The sequence below is a fragment of the Oncorhynchus keta genome, unplaced genomic scaffold, assembly GCF_023373465.1.
Source record: "Oncorhynchus keta strain PuntledgeMale-10-30-2019 unplaced genomic scaffold, Oket_V2 Un_scaffold_17296_pilon_pilon, whole genome shotgun sequence".
In the NCBI taxonomy this organism is placed as follows: domain Eukaryota; kingdom Metazoa; phylum Chordata; class Actinopteri; order Salmoniformes; family Salmonidae; genus Oncorhynchus; species Oncorhynchus keta.
This window is the reverse complement of record NW_026290819.1, coordinates 46499-70000: the sequence shown is the minus strand read 5'-3', so window position 1 is coordinate 70000 and position 23502 is coordinate 46499. Positions and strand designations below refer to the sequence as shown.

General features: G+C 43.2%; 1 protein-coding gene across 1 annotated transcript in view; it reads right to left on the bottom strand.

Annotated features, from left to right (window-relative positions):
- The window catches only part of LOC127927685 (arf-GAP with GTPase, ANK repeat and PH domain-containing protein 1-like), a 176070-nt gene that overhangs the window by 108616 nt on the left and 43952 nt on the right, over positions 1 to 23502 (bottom strand). The gene's annotated exons all lie outside the window — the stretch shown is intronic.

Below are 23502 nucleotides of genomic sequence, written 5' to 3'. Positions count from 1 at the left end.
GAGAGACAGGGTGAGGACACAGATACATGCCCTATAGGAGAGAACACAGAGAGAGACAGGGTGAGGAGGACACAGATACATGCCCTATAGGAGAGAACACAGAGAGAGACAGGGTGAGGAGGACACAGATACATGCCCTATAGGAGAGAACACAGAGAGAGACAGGGTGAGGAGGACACAGATACATGCCCTATAGGAGAGAACACAGAGAGAGACAGGGTGAGGAGGACACAGATACATATCCTATAGGAGAGAACACAGAGAGAGACAGGGTGAGGAGGACACAGATACATGCCCTATAGGAGAGAACACAGAGAGAGACAGGGTGAGGAGGACACAGATACATGCCCTATAGGAGAGAACACAGAGAGAGACAGGGTGAGGACACAGAAACATGCCCTATAGGAGAGAACACAGAGAGAGACAGGGTGAGGAGGACAACACACAATAATACAGATTTATGCCCTATAGGAGAGAACACAGAGAGAGACAGGGTGAGGAGGACGATAACACACAATAATGCAGATACATTTCGTCAAGCACAGTGGTTCCCAAACTGTGGGTCGCGATCCACAGGGGTCGCGGGATGACATTGTTCACGCAGTGACATTTTTTTATTTATTTGTATATATATTTTTGTCAACGCAGAAACAATGTCATCCCACGACTCACCTGGACCGCTGTGGATCTCGACCCACAGTTTGGGAACCACTGTGCTTGACGAAATGTATCTAGGTTGTTTGTCGTTTTAAAAACATTTTCAGGATGGGAAAACGATTTGTGTCAACTTAAAGGACTAAAACCAAATATATATATATATATATTTTTTTCCAATAATGGCTTATAATCTGAGAAATCAACAAAATAAAAGCTGGATTTTGTTATAATGTTCGAGCATAAACACAGCATTAGCAATGTCAAAATGTGGACAATTGTAGGAAATGATCTTAAAACCTGCACAAATGTATCTCAGCTCCATGGCAAAATGTTCAGAATTGCATGAAATTGGCTTTAAAAAGGCTCCATTCTCTTTCAGCTCCATGGAAGGATGTGTGGAATTGCAAGAGATTTGCTTTGAAACAGCAACATTATCTCTCCGCTGCCAAGATGATATGTTCTACTTATTATTTGGTATGTGTTTTCACCACAACACCTCTGATGGGCATGACTCAAAAGACACCTCAGCTGGTGGGACATGACTCAAAAGACACCTCAGCTGGTGGGACATGACTCAAAAGACACCTCAGCTGGTGGGACATGACTCAAAAGACACCTCAGCTGGTGGGACATGACTCAAAAGACACCTCAGCTGGTGGGACATGACTCAAAAGACACCTCAGCTGGTGGGACATGACTCAAAAGACACCTCAGCTGGTGGGACATGACTCAAAAGACACCTCAGCTGGTGGGACATGACTCAAAAGACACCTCAGCTGGTGGGACATGACTCAAAAGACACCTCAGCTGGTGGGACATGACTCAAAAGACACCTCAGCTGGTGGGACATGACTCAAAAGACACCTCAGCTGGTGGGACATGACTCAAAAGACACCTCAGCTGGTGGGACATGACTCAAAAGACACCTCAGCTGGTGGGCTATGACTCAAAAGACACCTCAGCTGGTGGGACATGACTCAAAAGACACCTCAGCTGGTGGGACATGACTCAAAAGACACCTCAGCTGGTGGGTCATGACTCAAAAGACACCTCAGCTGGTGGGCTATGACTCAAAAGACACCTCAGCTGGTGGGACATGATCTTCAAACAAGACACCTCAGCTGGTGAATGGGATTGACGTGTGGTATGACTCAAACTAGACACCTCAGCTGGTGACCGGACATGCCAGCGGGCTGTAACTCAAAGACACCTCAGCTGGTCACGTTTATAATAAAGATGTAACTCAATGACACCCTGCTGGTCACGTTTATAATAAAGATGCAACTCAATGCAGTCACCCTGCTGAAATCACGTTTATAATAAAGATGTAACTCAATGCAGTCACTGGTGCTGAAATCACGTTTATAATAAAGATGCAACTCAATGCCACCCTGCTGAAATCACGCTTATAATAAAGATGCAACTCAATGCAGTCACCCTGCTGAAATCACGTTTATAATAAAGATGCAACTCAATGCAGTCACCCTGCTGAAATCACGTTTATAATAAAGATGTAACTCAATGCAGTCACCCTGCTGAAATCACATTTATAATAAAGATGCAACTCAATGCAGTCACCCTGCTGAAATCACGTTTATAATAAAGATGCAACTCAATGCAGTCACCCTGCTGAAATCACGTTTATAATAAAGATGCAACTCAATGCAGTCACCCTGCTGAAATCACGTTTATAATAAAGATACAACTCAATGCAGTCACCCTGCTGAAATCACGTTTATAATAAAGATGTAACTCAATGCAGTCACCCTGCTGAAATCACGTTTATAATAAAGATGCAACTCAATGCAGTCACCCTGCTGAAATCACATTTATAATAAAGATGTAACTCAATGCAGTCACCCTGCTGAAATCACCTTTATAATAAAGATGCAACTCAATGCAGTCACCCTGCTGAAATCACGTTTATAATAAAGATGCAACTCAATGCAGTCACCCTGCTGAAATCACATTTATAATAAAGATGTAACTCAATGCAGTCACCCTGCTGAAATCACGTTTATAATAAAGATGCAACTCAATGCAGTCACCCTGCTGAAATCACGTTTATAATAAAGATGTAACTCAATGCAGTCACCCTGCTGAAATCACGTTTATAATAAAGATGCAACTCAATGCAGTCACCCTGCTGAAATCACGTTTATAATAAAGATGCAACTCAATGCAGTCACCCTGCTGAAATCACGTTTATAATAAAGATGCAACTCAATGCAGTCACCCTGCTGAAATCACGTTTATAATAAAGATGCAACTCAATGCAGTCACCCTGCTGAAATCACGTTTATAATAAAGATGTAACTCAATGCAGTCACCCTGCTGAAATCACGTTTATAATAAAGATGCAACTCAATGCAGTCACCCTGCTGAAATCACGTTTATAATAAAGATGCAACTCAATGCAGTCACCCTGCTGAAATCACATTTATAATAAAGATACAACTCAATGCAGTCACCCTGCTGAAATCACGTTTATAATAAAGATACAACTCAATGCAGTCACCCTGCTGAAATCACGTTTATAATAAAGATACAACTCAATGCAGTCACCCTGCTGAAATCACGTTTATAATAAAGATGTAACTCAATGCAGTCACCCTGCTGAAATCACGTTTATAATAAAGATGCAACTCAATGCAGTCACCCTGCTGAAATCACGTTTATAATAAAGATGCAACTCAATGCAGTCACCCTGCTGAAATCACGTTTATAATAAAGATACAACTCAATGCAGTCACCCTGCTGAAATCACGTTTATAATAAAGATGCAACTCAATGCAGTCACCCTGCTGAAATCACGTTTATAATAAAGATGTAACTCAATGCAGTCACCCTGCTGAAATCACGTTTATAATAAAGATGCAACTCAATGCAGTCACCCTGCTGAAATCACGTTTATAATAAAGATGCAACTCAATGCAGTCACCCTGCTGAAATCACATTTATAATAAAGATGCAACTCAATGCAGTCACCCTGCTGAAATCACGTTTATAATAAAGATGCAACTCAATGCAGTCACCCTGCTGAAATCACCTTTATAATAAAGATGCAACTCAATGCAGTCACCCTGCTGAAATCACGTTTATAATAAAGATGCAACTCAATGCAGTCACCCTGCTGAAATCACCTTTATAATAAAGATGCAACTCAATGCAGTCACCCTGCTGAAATCACGTTTATAATAAAGATGCAACTCAATGCAGTCACCCTGCTGAAATCACCTTTATAATAAAGATGCAACTCAATGCAGTCACCCTGCTGAAATCACATTTATAATAAAGATGCAACTCAATGCAGTCACCCTGCTGAAATCACCTTTATAATAAAGATGCAACTCAATGCAGTCACCCTGCTGAAATCACATTTATAATAAAGATGCAACTCAATGCAGTCACCCTGCTGAAATCACCTTTATAATAAAGATGCAACTCAATGCAGTCACCCTGCTGAAATCACGTTTATAATAAAGATGCAACTCAATGCAGTCACCCTGCTGAAATCACGTTTATAATAAAGATGCAACTCAATGCAGTCACCCTGCTGAAATCACCTTTATAATAAAGATGCAACTCAATGCAGTCACCCTGCTGAAATCACATTTATAATAAAGATGCAACTCAATGCAGTCACCCTGCTGAAATCACGTTTATAATAAAGATGCAACTCAATGCAGTCACCCTGCTGAAATCACGTTTATAATAAAGATGCAACTCAATGCAGTCACCCTGCTGAAATCACCTTTATAATAAAGATGCAACTCAATGCAGTCACCCTGCTGAAATCACATTATAATAAAGATACAACTCAATGCAGTCACCCTGCTGAAATCACGTTTATAATAAAGATGCAACTCAATGCAGTCACCCTGCTGAAATCACATTTATAATAAAGATGCAACTCAATGCAGTCACCCTGCTGAAATCACGTTTATAATAAAGATGTAACTCAATGCAGTCACCCTGCTGAAATCACGTTTATAATAAAGATGCAACTCAATGCAGTCACCCTGCTGAAATCACGTTTATAATAAAGATGCAACTCAATGCAGTCACCCTGCTGAAATCACGTTTATAATAAAGATGCAACTCAATGCAGTCACCCTGCTGAAATCACGTTTATAATAAAGATGCAACTCAATGCAGTCACCCTGCTGAAATCACGTTTATAATAAAGATGCAACTCAATGCAGTCACCCTGCTGAAATCACGTTTATAATAAAGATGCAACTCAATGCAGTCACCCTGCTGAAATCACCTTTATAATAAAATCACCTTTATAATAAAGACAACTCAATGCAGTCACCCTGCTGAAATCACGTTTATAATAAAGATGCAACTCAATGCAGTCACCCTGCTGAAATCACCTTTATAATAAAGATGCAACTCAATGCAGTCACCCTGCACCCTAAAGATGAAATCAAATCACGTTTATAATAAAGATGCAACTCAATGCAGTCACCCTGCTGAAATCACATTTATAATAAAGATGCAACTCAATGCAGTCACCCTGCTGAAATCACGTTTATAATAAAGATGCAACTCAATGCAGTCACCCTGCTGAAATCACGTTTATAATAAAGATGTAACTCAATGCAGTCACCCTGCTGAAATCACGTTTATAATAAAGATACAACTCAATGCAGTCACCCTGCTGAAATCACCTTATAATAAAGATGTAACTCAATGCAGTCACCCTGCTGAAATCACGTTTATAATAAAGATACAACTCAATGCAGTCACCCTGCTGAAATCACCTTTATAATAAAGATGCAACTCAATGCAGTCACCCTGCTGAAATCACCTTTATAATAAAGATGCAACTCAATGCAGTCACCCTGCTGAAATCACGTTTATAATAAAGATGCAACTCAATGCAGTCACCCTGCTGAAATCACGTTTATAATAAAGATGCAACTCAATGCAGTCACCCTGCTGAAATCACGTTTATAATAAAGATGCAACTCAATGCAGTCACCCTGCTGAAATCACGTTTATAATAAAGATGCAACTCAATGCAGTCACCCTGCTGAAATCACGTTTATAATAAAGATGCAACTCAATGCAGTCACCCTGCTGAAATCACCTTTATAATAAAGATGCAACTCAATGCAGTCACCCTGCTGAAATCACGTTTATAATAAAGATGCAACTCAATGCAGTCACCCTGCTGAAATCACGTTTATAATAAAGATGCAACTCAATGCAGTCACCCTGCTGAAATCACGTTTATAATAAAGATGCAACTCAATGCAGTCACCCTGCTGAAATCACGTTTATAATAAAGATGCAACTCAATGCAGGCCAGCTGAAATCACCCTGCTGAAATCACGTTTATAATAAAGATACAACTCAATGCAGTCACCCTGCTGAAATCACGTTTATAATAAAGATGCAACTCAATGCAGTCACCCTGCTGAAATCACCTTTATAATAAAGATGCAACTCAATGCAGTCACCCTGCTGAAATCACGTTTATAATAAAGATGCAACTCAATGCAGTCACCCTGCTGAAATCACGTTTATAATAAAGATGCAACTCAATGCAGTCACCCTGCTGAAATCACGTTTATAATAAAGATGCAACTCAATGCAGTCACCCTGCTGAAATCACGTTTATAATAAAGATACAACTCAATGCAGTCACCCTGCTGAAATCACGTTTATAATAAAGATGCAACTCAATGCAGTCACCCTGCTGAAATCACGTTTATAATAAAGATGCAACTCAATGCAGTCACCCTGCTGAAATCACGTTTATAATAAAGATGCAACTCAATGCAGTCACCCTGCTGAAATCACGTTTATAATAAAGATACAACTCAATGCAGTCACCCTGCTGAAATCACCTTTATAATAAAGATGCAACTCAATGCAGTCACCCTGCTGAAATCACGTTTATAATAAAGATGCAACTCAATGCAGTCACCCTGCTGAAATCACGTTTATAATAAAGATGCAACTCAATGCAGTCACCCTGCTGAAATCACGTTTATAATAAAGATGCAACTCAATGCAGTCACCCTGCTGAAATCACATTTATAATAAAGATGCAACTCAATGCAGTCACCCTGCTGAAATCACGTTTATAATAAAGATGCAACTCAATGCAGTCACCCTGCTGAAATCACGTTTATAATAAAGATACAACTCAATGCAGTCACCCTGCTGAAATCACATTTATAATAAAGATGCAACTCAATGCAGTCACCCTGCTGAAATCACGTTTATAATAAAGATGCAACTCAATGCAGTCACCCTGCTGAAATCACGTTTATAATAAAGATGCAACTCAATGCAGTCACCCTGCTGAAATCACGTTTATAATAAAGATGCAACTCAATGCAGTCACCCTGCTGAAATCACGTTTATAATAAAGATGCAACTCAATGCAGTCACCCTGCTGAAATCACGTTTATAATAAAGATGCAACTCAATGCAGTCACCCTGCTGAAATCACATTTATAATAAAGATGCAACTCAATGCAGTCACCCTGCTGAAATCACGTTTATAATAAAGATGCAACTCAATGCAGTCACCCTGCTGAAATCACGTTTATAATAAAGATGCAACTCAATGCAGTCACCCTGCTGAAATCACGTTTATAATAAAGATGCAACTCAATGCAGTCACCCTGCTGAAATCACGTTTATAATAAAGATGCAACTCAATGCAGTCACCCTGCTGAAATCACGTTTATAATAAAGATGCAACTCAATGCAGTCACCCTGCTGAAATCACGTTTATAATAAAGATGCAACTCAATGCAGTCACCCTGCTGAAATCACGTTTATAATAAAGATGCAACTCAATGCAGTCACCCTGCTGAAATCACGTTTATAATAAAGATGCAACTCAATGCAGTCACCCTGCTGAAATCACGTTTATAATAAAGATGCAACTCAATGCAGTCACCCTGCTGAAATCACGTTTATAATAAAGATGCAACTCAATGCAGTCACCCTGCTGAAATCACGTTTATAATAAAGATGCAACTCAATGCAGTCACCCTGCTGAAATCACATTTATAATAAAGATACAACTCAATGCAGTCACCCTGCTGAAATCACATTTATAATAAAGATGCAACTCAATGCAGTCACCCTGCTGAAATCACGTTTATAATAAAGATGCAACTCAATGCAGTCACCCTGCTGAAATCACGTTTATAATAAAGATGCAACTCAATGCAGTCACCCTGCTGAAATCACGTTTATAATAAAGATGCAACTCAATGCAGTCACCCTGCTGAAATCACGTTTATAATAAAGATGCAACTCAATGCAGTCACCCTGCTGAAATCACGTTTATAATAAAGATGCAACTCAATGCAGTCACCCTGCTGAAATCACGTTTATAATAAAGATGCAACTAATGCAGATCCTGCTGAAATCACGTTTATAATAAAGATGCAATGCAGTCACCCTGCTGAAATCAATGTCACCCTATAATAAAGATGCAACTCAATGCAGTCACCCTGCTGAAATCACGTTTATAATAAAGATGCAACTCAATGCAGTCACCCTGCTGAAATCACGTTTATAATAAAGATGCAACTCAATGCAGTCACCCTGCTGAAATCACGTTTATAATAAAGATGCAACTCAATGCAGTCACCCTGCTGAAATCACGTTTATAATAAAGATGCAACTCAATGCCGTCACCCTGCTGAAATCACCTTTATAATAAAGATGCAACTCAATGCAGTCACCCTGCTGAAATCACGTTTATAATAAAGATACAACTCAATGCCGTCACCCTGCTGAAATCACATTTATAATACAGATGCAACTCAATGCAGTCACCCTGCTGAAATCACCTTTATAATAAAGATGTAACTCAATGCAGTCACCCTGCTGAAATCACGTTTATAATAAAGATACAACTCAATGCCGTCACCCTGCTGAAATCACATTTATAATAAAGATGCAACTCAATGCAGTCACCCTGCTGAAATCACGTTTATAATAAAGATGCAACTCAATGCAGTCACCCTGCTGAAATCACGTTTATAATAAAGATGCAACTCAATGCAGTCACCCTGCTGAAATCACGTTTATAATAAAGATGCAACTCAATGCAGTCACCCTGCTGAAATCACGTTTATAATAAAGATGCAACTCAATGCAGTCACCCTGCTGAAATCACGTTTATAATAAAGATGCAACTCAATGCAGTCACCCTGCTGAAATCACGTTTATAATAAAGATGCAACTCAATGCAGTCACCCTGCTGAAATCACGTTTATAATAAAGATGCAACTCAATGCAGTCACCCTGCTGAAATCACGTTTATAATAAAGATGCAACTCAATGCAGTCACCCTGCTGAAATCACGTTTATAATAAAGATGCAACTCAATGCAGTCACCCTGCTGAAATCACGTTTATAATAAAGATGCAACTCAATGCAGTCACCCTGCTGAAATCACGTTTATAATAAAGATGCAACTCAATGCAGTCACCCTGCTGAAATCACGTTTATAATAAAGATGCAACTCAATGCAGTCACCCTGCTGAAATCACGTTTATAATAAAGATGCAACTCAATGCAGTCACCCTGCTGAAATCACGTTTATAATAAAGATGCAACTCAATGCAGTCACCCTGCTGAAATCACGTTTATAATAAAGATGTAACTCAATGCAGTCACCCTGCTGAAATCACGTTTATAATAAAGATACAACTCAATGCAGTCACCCTGCTGAAATCACATTTATAATAAAGATACAACTCAATGCAGTCACCCTGCTGAAATCACGAAAGATGCAACTCAATGCAGTCACCCTGCTGAAATCACGTTTATAATAAAGATGCAACTCAATGCAGTCACCCTGCTGAAATCACGTTTATAATAAAGATGCAACTCAATGCAGTCACCCTGCTGAAATCACGTTTATAATAAAGATACAACTCAATGCAGTCACCCTGCTGAAATCACGTTTATAATAAAGATGCAACTCAATGCAGTCACCCTGCTGAAATCACGTTTATAATAAAGATGCAACTCAATGCAGTCACCCTGCTGAAATCACGTTTATAATAAAGATGCAACTCAATGCAGTCACCCTGCTGAAATCACGTTTATAATAAAGATGCAACTCAATGCAGTCACCCTGCTGAAATCACGTTTATAATAAAGATGCAACTCAATGCCTCACCCTGCTGAAATCACGTTTATAATAAAGATGCAACTCAATGCAGTCACCCTGCTGAAATCACGTTTATAATAAAGATGCAACTCAATGCAGTCACCCTGCTGAAATCACTTTATAATAAATCAACTCAATGCAGTTTATAAATCACATTTATAATAAAGATGCAACTCAATGCAGTCACCCTGCTGAAATCACGTTTATAATAAAGATGCAACTCAATGCCGTCACCCTGCTGAAATCACCCCTGCTGATTTATAATAAGATGCAACTCAATGCAGTCACCCTGCTGAAATCACGTTTATAATAAAGATGCAACTCAATGCAGTCACCCTGCTGAAATCACGTTTATAATAAAGATGCAACTCAATGCAGTCACCCTGCTGAAATCACCAACTGCAGTCACCCTGCTGAAATCACGTTTATAATAAAGATGCAACTCAATGCAGTCACCCTGCTGAAATCACGTTTATAATAAAGATGCAACTCAATGCAGTCACCCTGCTGAAATCACGTTTATAATAAAGATGCAACTCAATGCCGTCACCCTGCTGAAATCACGTTTATAATAAAGATGCAACTCAATGCAGTCACCCTGCTGAAATCACGTTTATAATAAAGATGTAACTCAATGCAGTCACCCTGCTGAAATCACGTTTATAATAAAGATGCAACTCAATGCCGTCACCCTGCTGAAATCACGTTTATAATAAAGATGCAACTCAATGCAGTCACCCTGCTGAAATCACATTTATAATAAAGATGCAACTCAATGCAGTCACCCTGCTGAAATCACGTTTATAATAAAGATGCAACTCAATGCAGTCACCCTGCTGAAATCACGTTTATAATAAAGATGTAACTCAATGCAGTCACCCTGCTGAAATCACATTTATAATACAGATGCAACATGTGATCTCTCTCCCCACTACATTTCTGTGACACTCCCTGACCAGAGAAACAAAGATCCTTAGCGGATAGGAAAACCACTTAAACTAAGAGACCATATACACACCGGAGGGAGAGAGACGGAAACATAACCAGCAGTGGTGAGCAAGAAGTATCGAGCGAACGGACGGACAAAACTGAAGTGTTCTTCGGGCACATTAGCGCCGACCCAAGACTGTTAACATCCTTCTCTCTCCCCTCTCCTCCACACATCAGCTGTGGCTGACTGGCCCTTCAGGGCGACTGCCCACCCACGCCGCATTTCAGCCAAATTCATTAGGCAAGAGAGGGATATAACTGTCCGCTGATTAGCAATTACAGCCGGACTGCTGCGCGTGTCACTTCACTGGACCTGTAACACATTAACGCGCTGTTAACACCCACAGACAGGGAGATATTAATAGAGTCGGGCAGCAGAGGAGAATGGGGGGATAAAGACTAACTAGCACGCAACGGGGGGTGGAGGGGGGATATGGACGAGAGAGAGAGAGAGATGGACAGCCGGGTGCTTTGATAGACAGAGTCCTGCTTTCCGTGTCTCTGGCGTTGTTCACATTTCATCAAGGCCTCGTCGTGTCCCTCGGCTTGGACAAAGGAGGAAGCAGAGGACTCAACGGCCTCGCCTGGGAATGACTGCATATCTCATCACTGGGTGCCTGAAAACACAGTGAAAAAAGGGCTCTGCAATGGGAGCAGCTAGCGACAGACAGTACAGCAACGAGGCCTGGCCAATAGCCAGCTCTACTCTGCAGTACAGAATGATTCCTGGCATAATAGAGAGGCCGTCAGGTCCATGTTGAACTGAGCAGGATGTCATATGGATTTGATATACTGTGTATTTGCAGAGAGATGCAGTTTCTTTCTCAGTTCCTCCTCTCAGTGTGTTGGCGTCACAACAACCACTGTTGAATCACTATTAAAAAGAGACAATCTTATCAGGGCCGTTATGGCTTCACATCTCAACTCAGATCTCAACTTCCAAAGGTACAAGCTGATCGTCCTGAAAGTGATTTGGGGTGTAGAGCGAGAGAGCGGTGGCCAAGCGTCACAGACTGGGGAGTGAACTAGGTGGCCAATATTTCTTCTATGTGTGGCCCTGTTTGTGATAGAAGTGTGCATATTCATTTCAGCCATCCATCGTGGAGATGACAAGCGATCAGTTTGCAGGGGGAAGGCTAATTGGACGGCACGTCGACCCTCCGGATTGGTAATATCTTTCATTATTCAACTTCCCCGGTCCACCAGTGACACACACGTTGCCTCTGTTTTACCTCCGGGGGACTTGACAGCTCACAAGGTCTTCCGTTCGCAACGCACACGAATAAATGGAGGAAATAAATACATCCCAGATATACTCTTTGTCTTCCTCGTTGCTACGGAGACACTTCCTACAGAGGCACTGTGAAGTATTGTGGGTAGTGCTTAGGAAAAGGTCGACCGCCCTCGGGGGCTGAGGAGATGATGTCCTTCATTCCTTTTTTGTGAGGAAAAGCTTCCTCAGAACGTGCAGCAAGGGCGCAATTATTCATTCATTATAACAGTTCAACGGTTCACGTTCGAACCGCAACAACTGTTCCTACAACAAACAGGCGTGTATTTTATTTTACTCAGGTCCAACATGATGATGTGGAAAACAAGCAACATTCCAACACCTCCCTCTCTTTGCCTTCGATAGCCACCCTCATTTGGTCTGCACTATCAAAGGTGTAATTGTCCAAGCTCTCAAGGCAGAGCTGCCAGTGGAGCCGTTCAGTTGTAAACATACAGTCTGATAAGGAGAGAACTTTCCCCAGGTTCATTTCCTTTCTATTGAAACACACTAATCAACTCCCTAATCACCATCATCCCCCTTTTCCCCCAGACAATAGACCCTCCCTTGGACCCTTGACGGGACTGACAGCCGGCCCAGTTGGGTGATAGGGGGGAGGCCCCATCTCCTGAGAGGCACCACCTCTCCCCGGGGGATCTGGTGGGGCCCATTGTTCTTGGGTGTCCCTGGAGAACAGGAGCCTAAATTAAGGGTGTCATTCCCAAACAGGCAACTCCTGTCTTGGGGGCTGTCAAGAGGTGCTTGGAGGGCTCAGGGCTGGCTAAGGCTGGTCTTGAGTGATGCCTCTGTGAAATGCTCTGTTCGAACACTCCTCTATCGCGTTGGCCATCTGGCCAGAGATGTCCACTCTGCCAGCCAAACCACACCACCGGTCATTAATCATCACTGGACAGGACAGTGGTGTGAACAGGCCAGGATATGGTGATGTCCCTATAACCCTGATCAATGGGACATAGGGGAGAGAATGGACCTGGTTTGTCTGACTCTAAGAGAAGGCATTAACAGACAGGCTGAATGAGGAAGTGGGAGAGATTGCTACTACGGTGCAATGCCCATGATGGAATCTGCCCCCATGCAGATAATAATGTCTCTCTTGTTGTGATGTGTGTTTTGTCCTATATTTATATTGTATTCATTTATTTTAATCCCAGGCCCCCGTCCCCGCAGGAGGCCTTCTGGGAGGCCGTCATTGTAAATAACAATTTGTTCTTAACTGACTTGCCCAGTTAAATAAAGGTTAAATAATATATATTTTTAATAAACTGTCATAAGTAGGTAAACACCCACACATGGGCATGAGAGAATTGCTGACAATACTGATGCTGGGTTGATTCATAACCCAGTCGGGTTTAGGGTCATTAAATATTGTGAAGGGCAGGTGGGTGGGGTGAATAAAGAGAAAACAAAACAAAAAATCCTTCAAATGTATACTTCTTGTGCAGTTTACAGGCCACATTTAGTTTTCTGTGATTGTTCTGTTATGTTTGGTGTGATGATTGTGAGGCGCTATTCAAATTCCACTGTCACAAGACGGGAACGTGAAATAGGCCCGTGGCACATCAAGGGAACTGTAGCCTACTGTTCAGATGGGTTACATGGCCACTGACTGTAGGACTAGAACCTCTCAACAATAGCCTTAATATTAACTCCTGCAGAGTTCAACTTTACCATTTAACATTTTTTTTAAAAGATTTTCACCTCATCACAGTCGGGCGGTTGCAGGTGAACAAACAGCTGACACACACACACACTATCATGGCACTTATGACAAGGTCAGCGTAGATGAGAAAAGGACAGGAAAGGTCAGGCCCAGGGGAGCATAGCGGGGCGAGGAGCAGTGAAAACCAGATCAAATAAAATACCAACGAAGAAGAGAATGCTCCCTCTATCCCTGGTTACATCTAAAAATGAACCCTAAATAGTGCACTACTTTTGACTAGGGCCCATAGGGCTATTATCAAAAGCAGAGCACTATGTAGGGAAAAGGGTGCCACTTGAGATGTAGCCTAGCAACTGATTTATCTGATAAGAGTTCTGGGTAATTAATTAGAAACTCAATTATCCAAACCTTACTTCAGCAGTCTCAATTCATTAGCAGATAAAGCCTCTCCCGCCCTGCTACCGTTTCTGACAGAGAGAGAGAGGGTGGATGGATGGAAAAGATAGGATGTGGAAAAGAAACACATTCCTTCTTTCCTTTCCTGAACGAGTTAAAAGAAGCCCCTGGGGTCAAAGACTATTTTTCTTTTGTCTAATCAGTCTTGTTAAAGAAGCTCTTTAGAGAGAGACTTCTTTCTCAACAGGACGGGTCGAACCAGACAACGAATCCAAGACTGATACTACCATCAGTGAGGGAATCAGGTCTAGCATACAGAACCAGACAACGAATCCAAGACTGATACTACCATCAGTGAGGGAATCAGGTCTAGCATACAGAACCAGACAACGAATCCAAGACTGATACTACCATCAGTGAGGGAATCAGGTCTAGCATACAGAACCAGACAACGAATCCAAGACTGATACTACCATCAGTGAGGGAATCAGGTCTAGCATACAGAACCAGACAACGAATCCAAGACTGATACTACCATCAGTGAGGGAATCAGGTCTAGCATACAGAAACAGACAACGAATCCAAGACTGATACTACCATCAGTGAGGGAATCAGGTCTAGCATACAGAAACAGACAACGAATCCAAGACTGATACTACCATCAATCCCAGGTCTAGCATACAGAACCAGACAACGAATAAGACTGACATGAGGGAATCAGGTCTAGCATACAGAACCAGACAACGAATCCAAGACTGATACTACCATCAGTGAGGGAATCAGGTCTAGCATACAGAACCAGACAACGAATCCAAGACTGATACTACCATCAGTGAGGGAATCAGGTCTAGCATACAGAACCAGACAACGAATCCAAGACTGATACTACCATCAGTGAGGGAATCAGGTCTAGCATACAGAACCAGACAACGAATCCAAGACTGATACTACCATCAGTGAGGGAATCAGGTCTAGCATACAGAACCAGACAACGAATCCAAGACTGATACTACCATCAGTGAGGGAATCAGGTCTAGCATACAGAAACAGACAACGAATCCAAGACTGATACTACCATCAGTGAGGGAATCAGGTCTAGCATACAGAACCAGACAACGAATCCAAGACTGATACTACCATCAGTGAGGGAATCAGGTCTAGCATACAGAACCAGACAACGAATCCAAGACTGATACTACCATCAGTGAGGGAATCAGGTCTAGCATACAGAAACAGACAACGAATCCAAGACTGATACTACCATCAGTGAGGGAATCAGGTCTAGCATACAGAACCAGACAACGAATCCAAGACTGATACTACCATCAGTGAGGGAATCAGGTCTAGCATACAGAACCAGACACACATACACAAACAAAATGCACCATAAACCAACAAAGTCACCATTGGGACACTTGAGTCCCAGTGTGTTCAGACAGAACAACTCTGTATCAATCAGAAACTCTACTGCTCAGTGAGAGAATACTGTAACCAGATCAGAACCATCACACAATCTGACTGTAACCGGATCAGAACCATCACACAATCTGACTGTAACCGGATCAGAACCATCACACAATCTGACTGTAACCGGATCAGAACCATCACACAATCTGACTGTAACCGGATCAGAACCATCACACAATCTGACTGTAACCGGATCAGAACCATCACACAATCTGACTGTAACCGGATCAGAACCATCACACAATCTGACTGTAACCGGATCAGAACCATCACACAATCTGACTGTAACCGGATCAGAACCATCACACAATCTGACTGTAACCGGATCAGAACCATCACACAATCTGACTGTAACCGGATCAGAACCATCACACAATCTGACTGTAACCATCAGAACCATCACACAATCTGACTGTAACCGGATCAGAACCATCACACGAAGACTGACTACTAACCATCAGAACCAGCACAGAACCAGACAACTCCAAGACTGATCTGACTGTAACCGGATCAGAACCATCACACAATCTGACTGAACCATACACAATCGACTGATCAGAACCATCACACAATCTGACTGTAACAGAACCATCACACAATCGGATCAGAACCATCACACAATCTGACCGGATCAGCAACCATCACACAATCTGACTGTAACCGGATCAGAACCATCACACAATCTGACTGTAACCGGATCAGAACCATCACACAATCTGACTGTAACCGGATCAGAACCATCACACAATCTGACTGTAACCGGATCAGAACCATCACACAATCTGACTGTAACCGGATCAGAACCATCACACAATCTGACTGTAACCGGATCAGAACCATCACACAATCTGAAAGCCACCACGCTTCTCTGATTGATGCCGGTGTGCTTCTCATTTAATTATTTCTCCAAAACTTAAAAAGAACAACCCCCTCCACCCACCAACCCCCTCAAATCTCATTTCCAGGGGTTAGTGTGCATGACAAAAATGTCATCATGGCCAAAATAGCTCCGAGCGGTCGTCACGGCGACAACCTTTTCCCTGGGAAATGATATTTTCCCAATCCAGCGGAAGGCGGATCGCGTCGCCACTCGTTACAGGGCCTTGATAGCAGGTCTTTAATATTCACCGTCTTAATTAGGAGACGCCGTTAATTTCATTAAATTCTTTGGCTGCTAAATGAAGCAGATTATGAGACATCTTTTATTGCCAAGCGTGAAATTACAGCCTGCCCGCTGCCAATGGCAGGGCGAAACTAATGAATTACAGGGTAAATAACAGCCGAATTAACCATCCAATTTAACTCCTTACTAAGAGGAACCAGGCCTCAGAGGGGAGGAGGCAGAGGGGGAGACTGTCAAAACCACCCAGCCCTGTGCTCATCTAATGTTACACCACTCTCTACAACTATAGGCAATTACTACCGTGATACTAATCAGCTCCTCACAAAGGGAGCCAACCCCAACCACACGCGTCAATGCTTTTGGACTCATTTGAAAGATGAACAAAAAAAATCTGAACTCAAACCTGTGAGAAGTTGTAATGGGGAAGAAAGTATTTAGGGCCAAATAAAAGAGGAATATGCATTTAGACATGTATGCTAACATGTAGATGGGATGGACAAATGACTATTGAATGTCAAGATGACATGAGTTGGGCTACGAAGCTGTGGAAAGACCACATTTCACTATTAGGATGAACCAGGAACCACATCTTAACCTTCTCTACCTCCTATTGCTGCTCCATGCCCCTCTGTCTAGGCCAACAGCCCCTCTGTCTAGGCCAACAGCCCCTCTGTCTAGGCCAACAGCCCTGGTGTCTAAGTCAACAGTAAATCCATTTGAAAGAGACATGTTGGCGAAGCGAGTGTCTATCTCTTCGGTAATTACGGGCTAATTAGGAGCGAGGAGCAGATGTCCGCAGAGACGCCACCGTAAACAACGTCTGTAAACAAAGCTGCCGATGGCCGCTTGCCTTTTAAAGAAGCCCTCAGCCCCTAACAGAAGACGCTTAGAATGGCCATGTTGCATCCTGGGTAAAATACCCGGTAATAGCAGCAGTCACTGACCCCATCATGACCCTGCTACATTCATCTTTTTTTGTTACATTTGAGTAATTTTATCAGACACTCTTATCCAGAGCGACTTACAGTAGTGAGTGCAGACATTTTTATACTTTTCCCCCGTACTGCTCCCTTGTGGGAATTGAACCAACAACCTTGGCGTTGCAAGAGCCATGCTCTACCAACTGAGCCACACGGACCCTAGAACAGAAAACAACATTCTAAAAGTTCCAAACAGCAATAAAGCTGTAGACAAACATCCCACGAGGTACTGAAGTCACAAGTCTCGCAGAAGAGCGTCTGCACAGTTAAATACCACAGTGGAGGCCATGTTTTGAGGGACCCATGATAGCTGACGCGTGTAGCTAGGTGACACGTCTGACCCGGTCACACCCACACTCAGCGCAGAGTGTGTGTGTGTGTGAAAAGCTGGACCTCTGGGGCTTTGGGTTGTCTAATTGCTGCAGAGTGGGAGTCCACCCCATCCTCTTTATAAAAGTCCAGTGTGCTGAAAACTCCTAGCTTGGCCAGGCTAGCAGTGTGTTCGGTTTTAATGAGCACCATCTAACTAATGAAGGCATCCTCTTCCTTCCACAGCCTTTATCGTGCGCACACACACACACAAACTCTAGTCACCTCGAGGGGGAGTCAGAACAACAGCCCATCCTAATGAGATCTGGGCTAACAGAAAATAAACTACACTGGGGAGTCAGTAGTCCTGGGAGAGAGGCTCTAAGAACACACACACCAACGCAATTCATGCAAACACACACACACGTATCTGTTTAGAGAACGGCGATCATCCGCATAGCCGATTTTCCCCTTACAGCCTGAGCGCACTTGCCTCTCCTGCTAGTCGGCGCCACTCATTACTAGTTGGCCTGTCCTTGAGGAACCTCTATGCTGCTGGGTAGCTACCCACTCATGCTGCATTTATCACACTTTAACAATGACACACAGAATGTAAACATTTTGAAAGTGTTCATTCATTTGCTGTTAGGCAAAACTATGTCCATACAGTCTGCAGCATAAACACAACCTCATACAGATAGCTTGCTTGCTAGGTAAGTTAATCAACCATATTAAGCAGAGAGCTACCTTTGCTAGTTAGTTATCACTCTAAAATCATCTGACAAAAGAACAGTCCCAAAATAAAATGGGACTAAATAAAAATACACCTTAGCCAAGTACATTTAAACTCTGTTATGCACAATTCATGACATTTAATCAGAGTAAAAATTCCCCGTCTTAGGTCAGTTTGAATCACCACTTTATTTTAAGAATGTGAAATGTCAGAATAATAGCAGAGAGAATGATTTATTTCAGCTTTTATTTCTTTCATCACATTCCCAGTGGGTCAGAAGTTTACATACACTCAATTAGTATTTGGTAGCATTGCCTTTAAATTATTTAACTTGGGTGAAACGTTTCAGGTAGCCTTCCACAAGCTTCCCACAATAAGTTGGGTGAATGGTGGCCCATTCTTCCTGACAGCTGGTGTAACTGAGTCAGGTTTGTAGGCCTCCTTGCTCGCACACGCCTTTTCAGTTCTGCCCAGACATGTTCTATAGGACTGAGGTCAGGGCTTTGTGATGGCCGCTCCAATACCTTGACTTTGTTGTCCTTAAGCCATTTTGCCACAACTTTGGAAGTATGCTTGGGGTCATTGTCCATTTGGAAGACCTAGCTTTAACTTCCTGACCGATGTCTTAAGATGTTGCTTCAATATATCCACATAATTTTCAATTCCTCATGAAACCATCTATTTTGTGAAGTTCACCAGTCTATCCTGCAGCAAAGCAGCCCCACAACATGATGCTGCCACCCCCATGCTTCATGGTTGGGATGGTGTTCTTTTGCTTGCAAGCCTCCCCCTTTTCCTCCAAACATAACGATGGTCATTATAGCCAAACAGTTCTATTTTTGTTTCATCAGACCAGAGGACATTTCTCCAAAAAGTACGATCTTTGTCCCCATGTGCAGTTGCAAACCGTAGTCTGGCTTTTTTATGGCGGTGGCTTCTTCCTTGCTGAGCGGCCTTTCTTCCTTGCTGAGCGGCCTTTCTTCCTTGTTGAGCGGCCTTTCTTCCTTGTTGAGCGGCCTTTCTTCCTTGTTGAGCGGCCTTTCTTCCTTGCTGAGCGGCCTTTCTTCCTTGCTGAGCGGCCTTTCTTCCTTGCTGAGCGGCCTTTCTTCCTTGTTGAGCGGCCTTTCTTCCTTGCTGAGCGGCCTTTCTTCCTTGCTGAGCGGCCTTTCTTCCTTGCTGAGCGGCCTTTCTTCCTTGTTGAGCGGTCGATATAGGACTTGTTTTACTGTGGATATAGATACGTTTGTACCTGTTTCCTCCAGCATCTTCACAAGGTCCTTTGCTGTTGTTCTGGGATTGTTTTGCACTTTTCACAACAAAGTACGTTCATCTCTAGGAGACAGAACGTGTCTCCTTCCTGAGCGGTATGACGGCTGCGTGGTCCCATGGTGTTTATACTTGTGTACTATTGTTTGTACAGATGAACGCGGTACCTTCAGTCGTTTGGAAATTGCTCCCAAGGATGAACCAGAATTGTGGAGGTCTACAATTTTGATTCTGAAGTCTTGGCTGATTTCTTTTGATTTTCCCATGATGTCAAGCAAAGAGGCACTGAGTTTGAAGGTAGGCCTTGAAATGCATCCACAGGTACACCTCCAATTGACTCAAATGATGTCAATTAGCCTATCAGAAGCTTCTAAAGCCATGACATCATTTTCTGGAATTTTCCAAGCTGTTTAAAGACACAGTCAACTTAATGTATGTAAACCTCTGACCCACTGGAATTGTGATACAGTGAATTATAAGTGAAATAATCTGTCTGTAAACAATTGTTGGGAAAATGACTCAGCCAACACGAGCTCAACGCAGGCATACACTCCTATTGAATATGAATCCACCTGTATTATGAGTAGACCTAAGCCATCTTATTGTACCCAGTTTATCAAGAGACTGACCTTTCAAATACACCATTACCACCTTTCTGTTGTTGGGTAGTTCATTGATCAAGTCAAATTGACTGTATGGTTGTATAATTGATTTGTTATTGCACACATGGTTGTCTCTGGGAACATTTCTCATCAAAATGCTCCAATGTCATCAGATTGATGATCGGCCTAAAATAATCAGCCATCGGTGTCCTTGACCCCAAAACTTGGTATCGGCTCTTAAAAACACATGTCTGTCGTTCTCTACTGTTTACCCTAATTATCTTCCATATGTCAAGTCAAATGATCTCACACAAGTCACCCATATTCATGAGTAAAGGACCCTTTACCTGTAGTTTCTGAACAACATGTTAAGATCTGATGCCACAAACCAACAGCACCGATTCATAATAACATTCATCATCATCATCATCATCGCGTGTTTAATTGACCACCGATTATGACTGCACCTTTAAGGAGCCGCCGCGCGACTCTGCCAACCTAACAGAAGCAGACATCTGCCAAAGTGATTCAACTAAAGACTGTCCCCTTCCTCCCCTCTTCAACACACAGACAAGGAAGGACAACCAAAACGAGCCAGTCAGGGAACACGTCCTCTCAGTGAATGAGTTGTGTTGTTAGCTCTCTGAGGGAGAGCTGGCATGTATGGAGTCGTAGCAGACTGTGGACCAGGTCTGAACGTGGTGTGTGGAGGGAGGAGTCAGACTCAGCAGCACTCATTAAAATGGAGTGTAAACGGAGTGCTAATGGGGAGGCAGGTAGCGAAGCTGCTGCCATCTCCACACACAGTCTAATTAGAGAACAGGTCTGTCTGCCTGCAGCCAACACAGAGGCAGGAGGGGAGATGGAGAGACACATACAGAGAGACACATTCTCCAAGAGAAAAGACCACAGGGAATGATCAAATCAATTAACATCCAGCTCCAAACAGGGAAGCAGCAGTGGCCCGGTGCCTCGGAGCGCAGCCGGCTACGTGTTACTCTCCAACCTCGGTCTGTCTGGGGCTGGCAGCTGTCAGGTGGGCTGAGAGTGTGTGGTCGTACCGGGCCTGGCTCACCATGTCTCATGTTGGGGAAACAATGAGCGACTCAACAGAGGACACAGCCGAACCCATACGATGATAGAGGGTTCTTTAAGACTGTTGGTCTACGTCAGCTTTCTAAAACACTCATCCACACACACACACACACACACAGCTAACGCCACACCTCCCATCTGCCACCAGTGACATGTGTATGTGGTCCTCTTCATTTGTACATCATTATCAGCCATTGACTTGACAGGAGTTATGCAAATTGAGTGGCTGGACCCAGGAGGATTCTACTTCTGCCAGACAGACAGAGACGACGTGTGAGTGAGAGAGAGGCTCTTCTACAGGGACAGGAGAACATACATACATATCTGGCACTGTGTCGCAGCTCATCCAATCCATCTTCATCACATGAGAAATGTTTGACAAGTAGATCCTCACACACACACACACACACACACACACACACACACACACACACACACACACACACACACACACACACACACACACACACACACACACACACACACACACACACACACACACACACACACACACACACACACACACACACAGCTGTTCTGTTGCTCAAAAACCATAATGAGTATGTGCCTGGGCTCTCTCCTCTGAGTCACCTCCCAGTTCCACGTCCTCCCCCGTTTACCGCCATACCGCAGACTAAAAATACTGCTAACCATAGATAGGATGCACAGGTCAATTACATGAAGCTCTGCTGCTATACTGTCAACATATAGACAGGACTGAATGGCAGACTGGGTTATGTGACTAATAGACCATCCTGACTGACGAGAGGCTCCCATCAGAGTTTAGAGAGGAGCAACACTATCAGAGGCTATGATGTCCATGCTGACTGGACGGCTGGGGAGTAACACAGGACCCCGCTGCTACTTCAAAGTGATATTTCCTTCCTGTGGGGAGTATGGGGATACATGTATACATCTCACAAGTAAACATCATGTCGTCCCTGATTGAGGGGACAAGAAATTTACTCTGCTCTCTGCTGTCCCAGCGGGGGCCTCCTTGCGCAGCAGCACCACAGAGACACGGTCTCCCTCGACGAGCTGCGCGACACGGCCCCGACAGTAACAACTACCGCGGCGCTGCTAACGAATGCAGCGCGTCGTTGAAAGGAGGCCCCTAATCAGCGATGCAATTTGTTCATTAGTGGATTACAAACGAGGCCTCCGTGCTGATATGAGAGGCCGTGATTAGCACACGCTAATTGGCTGATTTCCTTATACTCCAGTTGAAGCTGGAGTATACCCCCCCCCCGTGGTTCGCTCCATGCTTGTTTGGGACAAATTAAGGCCAACTCAAACAATCTCTCCACAATTACAGTGTGGGGATGGGGGGGCTCTTGAGCACTCTGGTTTGATACCCCTCCCCTTCCTCTCCACCTCCCTACCTACCCCCACACCCTCCTGCCGATGCCCCAATCAAAGCGCTCGGCTACACAGCCACACAGGAAAAGGCAGGGCTTTGAAAAGCACGTAGAGGAAGAGGGAAGTGGAGGACCATATGCCAGCCGGCAGACTGCACTTCATTATCCAGCCTCAGCCTCTTCTCCCTCTCACCATCTCTCCCCTCTTTCTTTTTGGACAAGGAGAGAGGGATGGGGGCGGGGGGGACAGAGGGGAAAGTGAAAGAAAGTGAGAGTGAAATCCCGTCCCGCTCCTTATACTAATGATCTCATTTCAATACCCAGGAGAACCCCCAACTCTAATTGATGTCAAGTGTGTGCTTTCGCTGTTAATCAAGGAGAAGGCATCAAACAGAGAGCCTGGCTGTGTCTG